Source organism: Kogia breviceps, chromosome 3 (assembly GCF_026419965.1).
Source record: "Kogia breviceps isolate mKogBre1 chromosome 3, mKogBre1 haplotype 1, whole genome shotgun sequence".
NCBI classification, from domain to species: Eukaryota; Metazoa; Chordata; class Mammalia; order Artiodactyla; family Physeteridae; genus Kogia; species Kogia breviceps.
Genome location: NC_081312.1, coordinates 103,316,132 through 103,329,466, shown reverse-complemented (window position 1 = coordinate 103,329,466; position 13,335 = coordinate 103,316,132). Strand labels below are relative to the sequence as shown.

Here is a 13,335-nt window from a genome sequence, read left to right as displayed (position 1 = left end):
CTCACAACTGATATTCAGCTTTCACATCTTTTAATGACTGAATGTTTCTGAGAACAAAAACCTCACTAGATTGCTAGGTGGGAGATCCAGCAACCAGGATGGAGGTTGGAAATGGTGGTGTTGGTAGCTGGGAACTTAGTGACTAGACCACTTATATGGACAGGCTCCTTTTAGGGAGGTACTAGAAACAAACTCTGGATCTATGAACACTGTTTACAAAGTATCAATACTTCTGGTCCAAGAGACCAGAGAGAAATTTAAGTGTTGTGCCTTGTAGGACCTTTCTTCTAGACTTGGCCCCTCCCAAATGAGGAGTTCTCCCTCAGGAAGGTTCTCCTCAGGTGTACTCCATCAATTACTTCTTTCATTCATCAACAATGCTGCTTAACAAAAATTATTCTGTGTTTTTTGGCATATGAGTGGCATCAAGCTTTAGTTTCCAACACATATGCAGGTATTTCCCCATCCATCTATTCATCTATTGGTTTTTTCAATGGGAACTTAGATGTGTAAAGACTGGAAGGTGTGTTTTGTCTGCTATTTTGCCCAACACTACTATCTGTATTCTTGCCACTATAAAATAATATACTTTTAATTAATCCATGCTTCTAGATAATATTTCCTGATTTCCATTTCAGTAATTCAAAGGGACTTACCAACATGCCATCCCTCACACCCCAATCATCACACTTCAGGATACAAATGCAACACAAATAACACCCCTTCCTAAGGGATCTTTTACCAGGTCAGGTATGATGATGAACTGGTGAGATCCCAGAAAGCAAGGTAGAAAGAATAACAGTGACCAAGGAGGGCTGCCATGAAAGACTGCACGATCAGATATAACTTCTCACAGACGAAGCAAAGAAGTCTCCTGAAAAACGAGATAATCACACAGTACTGCATCCACTTGCCCTACAACCAAAGAGCTTCAGGAGCAGAGGGTCTGCTTCATCCACATCTGTATAACAAGAACCATGCTTGACACAAAGAATCTAATCATTCACAGCTTGCTGAGCTAAACTCCACATGGCTGGTAGGCCAAGGTTATTTGGTAATGAGGGCTCACCTTCACAGTCTCTCATCAAAAATCTCCCTTTATAGAGAACTTTACCAGGAACAATGGCAGCTTTTCCACTCATGAGTCCCTTCTCAGTGGAGGACTGACAGCAACCTGTTTTGGTTTTATCTTATTCATAGACAAATAATTTGGGAGCTTACTAATCATGCCCATAAAAGCAACTCCTCAGGCCAATTAGGTGGCCACATTGCTTACATGGAAAATGGTCTGTGAGCCCTCATGCACAGCTCAAAGGAGTATAAACTGTCTAGTCTTTCTACAGAGCAATCTGGTAATACTTACCGAACTTAATAATGGAAACCCAAAAACCAACAATCCCACTCTTCAGTATATATCTCCATAAAATAAAACGAAGATTACTACTGCAGCATTGTTTACATAACATAAACATCAGTAGGGGAGTATAAGTAAGATGGATACATAGCATGCATGGATAAGAGTATGCACATAGAATACAACAGTCAGAAGTAAGGAACCAGAATTACATACAGCCATAGGATAAATCATTTAAATGCAGGGCTGAATTTTTTAAAAAAGAATAAAATAAGATGTACAGTCAATGCCATTTATGAAAATTACAAACTATACACAGAAAACACTATGTATTTTCCAAAGATATAGAAAGATCCAAAGACGTATATTAGGGATTTCCCTGGTGGCACAGTGTATAAGACTCTACACTCCCAATGCAGGGGGCCTGGGTTCGATCCCTGGTCAGGGAACTAGATCCCACATGCATGCCACAACTAAGAGTTCACACGCCACAACTAAGGAAGCTGCGTGCCACAACTAAGGAGCTGGCAAGCCACAACTAAGACCCAGAGCAACCAAATAAATAAATATTTAAAAAAATAAAATTAAGATGTATACTAACTAGATTAGAGTGGGTGCTTATGGGAGGAAGCAAAATGAGTAGAAACAGGGAAATGAGTGGGAGAAAGATAACAACCAATCAAGACATGGGTCTAGCCCTTGGGAGGCCAGAAGTGAGAAGCCTGATTCTTCTCTTAAAGTCTGGGAAATAGGTAGGGGAGAAAAGGAAATGCAAATAAAACTGGGACAATATATTCATAAGAGCTCTACTTAAACAAAAAACTGTTCTAAGTATGCTAAGACAAAATTAATATAATTTATTTTTAAAGGAGCCAGGAATATTTTACGTATTTGAGAGAAAAATTCAGTAAATATTGATTCTTTTTAAATCAAGAAAGTATAATCATTAAGATTATAATCAATAATCTAAAGCAACCATATGATCAAACTGACCAAACTGAGAATTTGATGATTTGTCTGAAATTAATAGGTCTATAACATCCTGAGATTAATCTGAGTACAACACCTGCCATATAAAGACCCTGAAGATAATCCCAAACAGGGGATACACTATAACCTGGCACAGAGAATCTACACAAACTCAATTTTTAATTTACACACTTGTCATAGAAATCATGTTACAAAATGTTTACCATGAACCAACTCCTGTGAATGAAATAACATCTAAAACCACGGCATCATGTAGAAAATGAACTTCAGAAAATTCAGTAGGAAAAAAGTCACTGTTCAGTACCCCTTTATTAGCATAGCACTGATTCAAACACAGTGTTAAACAGAAGGGGTGGGGAGAAAAAAATCTGGAACACATTTCATCCTTGAAATGGACAAAGAGGAAGAAACTATTTTAGCATTTCATGCAACAGAGCTGAGCAGGAAGAGCAAGAACTTAAAAAATCACTTCCCTTGGCATATTGGTCTATTCTCATTAAATTACAACTGAATCTGCCAGTGATGCTTTACATTATAATAGATTCTTCAGGATGTCATTAGCAAAATAATCTGGATTGGACATGCCATTACACAGCTTTCTGAAAACCTATAATAAATGATCTCGCGGAAGAGGGAGGTCATAATTTTTCAAGTGTACAAAACAGCAGAAATTTCAAGCTTTTTTTGCTACTGAACCCAAACTATACACCAAAGGATGTAAAATGAGCAACGATAATCAAATCAACACATGTACAATTAACACAACAGACAAAGGGAGAGCCTTCTCTAAAGACTGTAATCCTGTGTGATACAGATTTAATTTAGGGCACAGAAAATTCTACAAAGATCTGACATACATCAAAGATGTATGTCATACATCTTTGTATGTCATACATCAAAGATGTATGTGAGCCCTCTATCTTTGATGTCATACATCAAAGATCTGCATACATCAGCATAAACAGTTAGGTTCAACCCTACCTACACCAAGCAAAATCAAGTAACTTTCCTAAAGCTGAGAGAGGAAGCTGCAGCTTTACCTCCACCTTGAATTGTAGGGATCTTCTGATTTATCCTAGAAATGGTGCTCTCTTTCAGAAACTGATGATTATAGTAAAGAAAACCCACAGCCTAAAAAGAGTCCCCAGAAAGAAATCTATAAAAGGTAGGCTCTCCAACTAGAAGCACGCTTTAAATAATTAAGTCTTTCTGGCTTCTGCTGAGTATCCTTAACAGGGTAGCTGCGGAACACCATATCAGTGATCTAATGTCACTTGTGTTTGCATTCTAAAAACCTCCCGCAAAAAAAAAAAAAAAAAAATTCTTAAAACAAAAAATAGCTTTTTAGAATCACTTCAGTACACCTCTAAAAACCACATCCTATAATAAAGTTTAAATACAATGTTTGAGGGTTGAAAAATTTAATCCACAGGTCAGAACTAGTCTGTCTATACAAATATAGGAAACCAAGATAAAATACAACTGTTAATAAATTAATTATTTAACATTAAATTGCTCACTAATTAAAGAAACATTCTTTCCTATGGTAAAAAAAAAAGAATCCCCTAAATCGCAAAAACAATGCAGAGTTTTGAAATAAGTTGTTGAAATAGGTGTAACATACACAATGTCGGGGTTTTTTAAAATATTTATTTATTTATTTCGTTGCACCAGGTCTTAGTTGTGGCAGGCGGGCTTCTTAGTTGCGGCTCCAGGGCTCCTTAGTTGTGGCATGCGAACTCCTAGTTGCAGCATGCATGTGGGATATAGTTCCCTCACCAGGGATCAAACCCAGGCCCACTGCGTTGGAAGCGTGCAGTCTTATTCACTGCACCACCAGGGACATCTCCATAATGCTGTTAATGTGAAATTTTGAAACTTGTAAAAACACCATATAATATGATACACAAATATTTAGTAAACTATAAAAACATGCATAGATTTGAAAAACACCAAATTCATAAAACTGATTACTTCTGAGACAGTGAGAGGGATAAGACTGGGAGGGATCCACAGGGGTCTCAACTACCTTGATTTTATAATCTGTATATTTAAAGATAAACTGGTAATATATTTTTGGCAGGCAGGAACTTTATATATTGGTCAATATGTTAGTCTTAATATGGATCTGCATGTTACAAATATCTTATAATTTTTAAAAAATGAAAACAAAATTAACTCAAAATAGATCACAAACCTAAATGTAAAACACAAAACTAAAAATTCTGGATAACAGGAAAAAAATCTAGGTGACCTTGGGTTTGATGATGACTTTTTATTTTTAAGATTTTTTGATGTGGACCATTTTTAAAGTTTTTATTCAATTTGTTACAATATTGTTACTGTTTTATGTTTTGGTTTTTTGGCCATGAGGCATGTGGGATCTTGTGGGATCTTACCTCTCCCACCAGGGATTAAACTTGCATCCCCTACACTGGAAGGCGAAGTCCTAAGCACTGGGCCACCAGGGAAGTCCCTAATGATGACTCTTTAGATACAACACCAAAAGCATGATCCAAGTAATAAAGAAACCTATAAGTTGGACTTCATTAAAATTAAAAACTTCTGTTCTGTGAAAGACATTGTTAATGAAAAGACAAGTCATGCACTGGAAGAAATATTAACAAAAGTAAATCTGATAAAGGAGTGTTACCCAAAATATACAAAGAACTCAAACTCAACAATAAGAAAACAAAAACATGATTAAAAGTAGATGGAGGGGGGCTTCCCTGGTGGCGCAGTGGTTGAGAATCCGCCTGCCGATGCAGGGGACACGGGTTCGTGCCCTGGTCCGGGAAGATCCCACATGCCGCGGAGCGACTGAGCCCGTGAGCCATGGCCGCTAGGCCTGCGCGTCCGGAGCCTGTGCTCCGCAACGGGAGAGGCCACAGCAGTGAGAGGCCCGCATACCAAAAAAAAAAAAAAGTAGATGGAGGGGATTCCCTGGTGGCGCAGTGGTTGGGAATCTGCCTGCCAATGCAGGGAACACAGGTTCGAGCCTGGTCTGGGAAGATCCCACATGCCATGGAGCAACTAGGCCCGTGAGCCACAACTACTGAGCCTGCGCGTCTGTAGCCCGTGCTCTGCAACAAGAGAGGCCGTGACAGTGAGAGGCCCAAGCACCACGATGAAGAGTGGCCCCCGCTTGCCGCAACTAAAGAAAGCCCTTGCACAGAAACGAAACCCAACACAGCCAAAAATAAATAAATAAATAATAATTTTTAAAAATTTTAAAAATATTTAAAAAAAAAAATAAAGTAGATGGGGGACTTCCCTGGTGGTGCAATGGATAAGAATCCACCTGCCAATGCAGAGGACATGGGTTCGAGCCTTGGAAGATCTCACATGCCGTGGAGCAACTGAGCCCATGTGCCACAACTACTGAGCCTGCGCTGTAGAGCCCACGAGCTGCAACTACTGAGCCCACGAGCCATAACTACTGAGCCTGCGCACCACAAATACTGAAGCTCATGTGCTGCAACTACTGAAGCCCGCATGCCTAGAGCCCGCACTCCGCAACAAGAGAAGATACCTCAATGAGAAGCCTGCACACCAAAATGAAGAGCAGCTCCTGCTTGCCACAACTAGAGAAAGCCTGCAGGCAGCAATGAGAACCCAACAAAGCCAAAAAAAAAAAAAAGTAGATGGGACTTCCCTGGCAGTCCAGTGGTTAAGACTCTGTGCTCCCAATGCAGGGGGCAAGGGTTTAATCTCTGGTCAGGGAACTAAGATCCTGCATGCCACATGGTGCAACAAATAAATAAATAAATAAAAGTAGACAAAAGACCTAAAGACACCTAACCACAAAAGATATACACATGAAAAGACGCTCAACATCACAGACCATTAGGGAATTGCAAATTAAAACAACAAGATACTATACCATACAACTTTTAGAATGGCTAAAATTCAAAACACTGACAACACTAAATGCTGACAAGGATGTGGAGCAACAGGAACTCATTCATTGCTGGTAAGTATACAAAATGGTACAATCACTTTGGAAAACTGTTTGGCAATTTCTTACAAAGCTAAACTGAGTCTTATTATGTGATCTAGCAATTGCAATCTGATTTGAGAACCAATGTCCACAAAAAAATCTGCACATGAATGTTTATAGCAGCTTTATTCATAATTGCAAAAACCTGGAAGAAATCAAGATATCCTTCAATTAGTAAATGGATAAACTGCGGTAAATGCACACAATGAAGTATTATTCAGCAATGAAAATAAATGAGTTATCAAGTCACAAAAAGGCACGGAGGAACCTTAAAGGTATATTGCTAAGTGAAAGAAGCCAGTCTGAAAAGACTATATTATATGATTTCAACTATATGACAGTCTGAAAAAGGCAAAAATATAAAAACAGTAAAAAGATGAGTTGTGGTATCAGCAGTCTGGGGACAAGAGAGGGATGGATGAACAGGTAGAACACAGAGGATTTATTGGGCAGTAAAACTATTCTATATGATACTATAATGGTAGACCCAGGACATTATGAATTTGTCAAAACCCATGAAGGTGTACAACATAAAGAGTGAACCCTAATGCAAACTTTGGGCTTTAGTTTATATAATATATTGATATTGGTTCATTAATGATAACAAATTTACCACTAGTCTGCTTCAACCTTAAATGAGTGTACTGCAATTCAATTTTAGCACTAACCACTCAGAGTTAGTCTAGAACCCACAAACCAAAGGGCATTATTCCAAACAAGACTGCACTTACTTTAGATGCCAGGCACACTTCAGGGGTCTCCAGGCCACCTGCATTTCTAATCAACTGGCCACAAATTCAGAGATTTCTATGATCACTTCAGTTTGATAACTTGCTAGGACAACTCCCATAACTCAGAAAAGCATTATAATTATTATTATAGTTTTATTATAAAGGATACACATATAGCAAAGTCCGAGATGGTCCTGAATGAAAGGCTTCCATGCCCTCTCCCCATGAGTGAAGGTGCATCATCCTCCCAACACATCAATATCTTCACCAATCAAGAAATGCCACTGAGCTTTGGTGTCCAGAGTTCTTACTAGGGTTTCATTACATAGGCATAATTGATTAAATCACTGGTCACATGATTAAACTCAATCTCCAAACCTTCTCCACCTCCCCAGAAGTCAGACTGGCCCAAAGTCCCAACCCTCTAATCATGTGGTTGCTGTTTCTGGTGACCAGGCCCCATCCTGAAGTTACCTAGAGGAATACCATGAATTGCCATATTAGCATAACAAAAGCACATCTCATTCATCCAAAAACTAAGTTAATACCCTCACTGTGCAAGAATCTTCTCTTAATTTTTTGACAAAATATTAAAGCAGAGTTTAATGACACAAACTCTTTTAGCTTCCTAAGAGGCCAATGATACAAAAGGGATGAAAGGAAGAAAGTACTGACTAGAAGGCAACTTTCAAGGGGAGCACATTTCACAACTAGCTCAGATTGGAAATTACATCAAATAAAAGTTATCAAAAAGAATCAAGAGAAACCAATGCCATGTTTGCTAACATTGAGGCATATGTCAATATAAAACCCAGAACTGGCATACTGTTAATATAAAATGCATACATTGGTTATAGCACATAACAATGGTTATGGTCTATCATGATCAAATGGAATCCATACTGAATGAATTAACAGTAGGGGAATAAAATGGAATGTAAGTCAAGTTGCATTCTTTCCAAAACCTGCCCCTTTTCATAGAGTTAAATAAAGGAGCAAGGACTCAAAAACTCTGTCACAAACCAAAGCTCTGAGGGTCAAAAATTATATTTTATAGAACTGTCATTTTCCTCACCAACACCAATAAATAAGTTATTAAATCAACCCTTTTGGCATAATAAAGTCATTTCAATAGAACTAAAAGTTCTACAGTTTCAATGTCAACTCTTCTGAAAATAAACGTTGCTGCCGTGCCTCATAATTCAAATTGCAGCAGCAGGTCATTATTCTGTTTTATTCTGTTGACACATTTTAACTCATTTTATAAACCAAGAATTTGTTTCTGTTCTATAATCCTCGAAAAAAATGTTTATGGGAAGGCAATTTCATTTTGCTAGGTTGACAGTGACAGTCCCTTGGGGGAGAGGCCAACTCAAGCAGGACTGAAGCAGCTGTTAAGAGCCAATTTTCCTACCTGTTAATTGCTTTTGTGACTAGGCTGCACCAGCTCAGACATCCACCTGGCAAGCAGTAGATAAATCAAAATAGTCATATTTCAGGAGTTTGAAAATTAGAAGGCTTTCCCCTTTCCTCTGAAAGAATTTAACTAGGGAACAGACAGCAGAGGAAGAGAAAAACATCAAAAGTACATAAACATTAATTGCAAAAACACTCATTGTACCTTCCTGATTACCAAAAAATAAAGAAATAAAGAAAAGAAAAAGCTTTAAAAAAAAGAATTTTATAAATAGCCAATAGAAAAAGCATTCATTTGGTCATTCAACAAATATTAACTGGAATGCCTACTATGGCAGACATTGTTCTAGGTGCTGGGGATACAGCATTAAACAAAACAAAATGTCTATGTCCCCAACAAAGGAGATAAACAAGAAATAAATAACTATCAGTTAGTCATTAGGTGCTAAGAAGAAAATAAAATATGGCCATTTGATAGTGTTGGAGAAGCACTAATTTATAGTGAGTTGTCAAGAAAAACCTCTTTGAAGAAGGAACATTTAAAGCTGAGACTTAAAAATGACAAGAAGGATATAGCCAAGCAACAGTCTGGGGGAAAATGATTCCCACAGAGCTATAAGTAGTAGAAGTCCCTGAAGCTAGAATGACTTTACAGAACAGAAAAGAAGGCCTATGTGGCTGGAGTTTCATGAATAGGGTTAAGAATGACAGCAGATAAGGTCTCCTTCAAAATGGCACAGCCATTTCAAAGTCATCAGTTGGGAAGATAAAAATAAAACTGTGACCAATGAGCTATTCATGGGAACTCTTTGGACTAGTAATGACCACCAGGAAACTGTCAATAGAAAAAAAGAGAAACATGAGTGAAGGAATGTCCCAAGGGCAGAGGTTTCTGAATCAGAAAGGGTCAGCATCACAGTCTTAGCTGAACCAGTGTTTCAGTCACTCTAAGAGCAATAATGTTCCAAGTAGGATCAATATCTAAGGCTGGCATGTTAAAACACAGAATTCATAAATGAACTCTAGACGGAAATGAATGTTTCTGGACATGCTTGTCCTAATCCCTGCCAGACCTACTTATTTCAGATAGTCCAGAGATGGATCTCTTTTTTCTTTTTTTTTTTTTTTTTTGCAGTACGCAGGCCTCTCACCGCTGTGGTCTCTGCTGTTGCGGAGCACAGGCTCCAGACGCGCGGGTCTAGCCGTTCCACAGCACGTGGGATCCCCCCGGACCGGGGCACCTTTCTTACTCATAACTTGACTAATACAAAAAACTATGCCTTAGCAAGCAATCACATTTTTGTACTCAATAATTATGTTAAAGTCATACTACAAAGACATAAATGTTTCCATTCTGTATTTAATAGAATCAATCAACTTCTTAACATAAAAATGCTCAAATCAAAGACAAGTTTCTTGACATATTTCCCAAACTAAAACTTCAGTAGAACTGGTTTAGTGCACGGCAGCAAGAATTATTTTTATTCTGTTTGTTCATAGATTATTTAAACAGGACATCTGGGTTAGTGAGTTGCTGAATATTTTATCATAATCAAGCAGTTCATTGTTTCTATCACTGATGACCCCAATATTCACATTCTTAAAAATTACTTAATCAATCCTTTAAATTGCCCTTTCTTTCATGTAAGATTCTGTAGTTAACCCGTAGGTCAATCAGTTCTTGTACTTATGATGATTCACTTTCATAAAATAATTATGCTACAAATACTGCATTATTATGCAGGTGAAGAGACAGGCTGGGAAGCTGATTAAAAGGACTCAAGTAGAGATGAGCCAATTGAAAGTACAGCAACTAAATAATACTTACATTTACAATACATTTTTCTGAATGTCATTAAAAATATATATACATCTGCTTGATATTCCAAATTCTTGCTTTAAAGGGTATCAAGCTTTGAAGGAAGATTTCTAGGTTTAACAAGAGAACATGGCACAGCAATATAGGAGGTCAGAGCTCAGCTACCATGAAGGTTTTCAGACCGTTTGTGCAAATAAAAGCGTGTTCCCTGAGTTCCAAACAGGTCTCTGCTCAAAACCACTTTCAAAGATGTGAAAATGGAGGGCCAAATGCATAAAAGTAATTTCTGAGTTTTGCAACTAATAACTGGCAACATTATCTTTGGGTGAGTGAGAGAAAAGAACCATTACATTAACAAACAAATGAGCAGCAATCATTCACACTATCTTCCTATGAATAAGAGAAGAATAAACATATAATTGGGGTGGAGATCAAGCACTTGAAATAGTTATGGCCAGAGATTACCATCAAAGTAACTGCTTAGCTCAGTTCATAAGACTTCACTTGGACTCATCAAGGACTGTCATCCAAAAGGAACAGCCTGAATGTACTAAGCTTTCTGGTGAATTGAGATTGTACATACACCTTAAGGTACGTTGCTTGCCAGTCTTCTGAGCATTTTTAAAACTATATTTGAAAAAAAAAAAAGAAAAAAAAACAAAAAACAAAAAACACCTATATTTGATAATAATGCAATTTTGAATCCCTTTTACCTAGTGTTAATTTTTTTTAATACTTTGAGGCAGGGGTATCTTTTATTAATTTTTTTTAAATTTATTTTTGCTGTGTGGGGTCTTCGTTTCTGTGCGAGGACTTTCTCTAGTTGTGGCAAGCGGGGGCCACTCTTCATCGTGGTATGAGGGCCTCTCACTATCACGGCCTCTCTTGTGTGGAGCACAGGCTCCAGACATGCAGGCTCAGTAGTTGTGGCTCATGGGCCTAGATGCTCCGCGGCATGTGGGATCCTCCCAGACCAGGACTCAAAACCGTGTCCCCTGCATTAGCAGGCAGATTCTCAATCACTGCGCCACCAGGGAAGCCCTAGTGTTAATTTTATAGTATACTTTTTAGGTAGACAAAACACTCAGTAAATGTGTTAGAGATTCAATTGATAAAATAAGGCCCAGATTGTGAAAAAGCAACACTACAGATAACACTTGATCCTCACAGCTTCCTCAGCCATAGCTCTAAAAAAGCCACACAATTCAGAATGATCATGCTGAAGCATCTTATGAATACAGATCAATTCTGCATTAATCCATTTTGTTCTGTATTAAAATTATCTAAAACTGATCATCTGAAATTGACTGTTATGTACATAATCAATAAGTGAAATACTCCATTCCTCGATCACCTTGGTTATGCAGGAGTTTACTGCAAACATAGTTCTCTAGAGCAATTCACATTTAAAGTTTTCCACTAATTACAGTCTTAATTCAACACACACTTATTAAGCACTTACTGTGTACCACACACTATCAGTACAGGAAACAGCATGCTGAATCAAATTAGCCCTTTCCTTTGGAGGCAGAGGGCATGGCTTTCAAGAAGGCAAATATTACATAATGCAACAAGTGCTATAAAAGAAATGTGTACTAATCACTGAGCATTAAACAATTAGTAGGAGTTTGGTAGATATACTAGATATTGCTCATGAGGAGAGGGGAGTAGGACAGACCTACAGCCTATGCAAAGTTGTATAGGTAGAAAAGAGTACTTGTTTGGCAGGGCAACAACAGAGCTCAATAATAGCAAAAGTAAGCAATGACCAGAACAGGGCACAAAGGATCTTCAAAAAGCCATGTCAGGAGTTTAGCCTTTATCTCAACAAAAATGTGAAGCACTAAAAAGTTTCAAGCAGAGATGTGATAATGATTTTGGTTTACAGAAATCCTTCTGGATATACAACAAAAGGAAGGAATAAACTTGGAGGCAACCGAATCTAGTAGATTTATCAGAAGACTATTAAAATCACTACTACCCTTGGATCAAGGCAACAGGATCTGGCCTTCCTGTGGCCACACCTCTCTCCATTTAATGAGCAGAGAAAAGGGCCAAGAGGAAGTGTCACTTTACTTGGTCTCACCCCAAGAGACCACTTTCCACCAACCTGGAATCCCAGAACTCCTAGCTTAAATGGCAGAGCCCATTTCCAGGAAAGGTCCTCAAGCAGGTATGTGCAACCCTAGGCCTGAAAGGTAGCCAAAGGGCAGTTGCTGAGGGAAGATAGGGGCTGTGGAGAAAGCTTAGACATTTTACCACAATTTTAAATATATATATGTATGTATATATATAATATTTGTAATACTGTATATATTATAAACATTTAAGAAATATTTTATTGCAGTAAAATATATTTTATAATATAAAAGTATATAGGGCTTCCCTGGTGGCACAGTGGTTGAGAGTCCGCCTGCCGATGCAGGGGACACAGGTTCGTGCCCCGGTCCGGGAAGATCCCACATTCCGCGGAGCGGCTGGGCCTGTGAGCCAGGGTCACTGAGCCTGCACATCCGGAGCCTGTGCTCCGCAACGGGAGAGGCCACAACAGTGAGAAGCCCGCGTAACGCAAAAAAAAAAAAAAAAAAAAGTATATATATATATACATAAGTATATATAATATATACAATATTACAATATTGTATACATTATATACAATATTGAAAATTAGCAATTTCATACATACTCATGTATAAATGAATATTTGTGCCTAGAAACCTAAGTTTTTTAATGATTTATCATCCTGATCTGAAATTCTAAATTTTTAATTTTTTGAGATTTTCTGAAGAATTATCTGACAGACAGAAAATATTTCCCCTATAAAACAGACATACTAAAGTCAGGATCAATGTACTAGAAAGTCAAAGCAATTTGAAGATAGATAAGCCAACCAGGTGTTGATAACAGGCTGGTGAAACAAAAAAGAAAAATCATTTAGTGAAGGATCAATGTGTGGCTAAAGGCAGATATTTGTTATACACAAATGAGCTACTGTATTGCACAGCTCTTCTCATTAGTGTACAGA

At 38.0% G+C, this 13,335-nt stretch overlaps 1 protein-coding gene across 17 annotated transcripts in view; it reads right to left on the bottom strand.

Moving 5' to 3' along the window:
- PEAK1 (pseudopodium enriched atypical kinase 1) overlaps positions 1 to 13,335 on the bottom strand; it is a 308,208-nt gene that overhangs the window by 218,018 nt on the left and 76,855 nt on the right. The window lies entirely within an intron of this gene.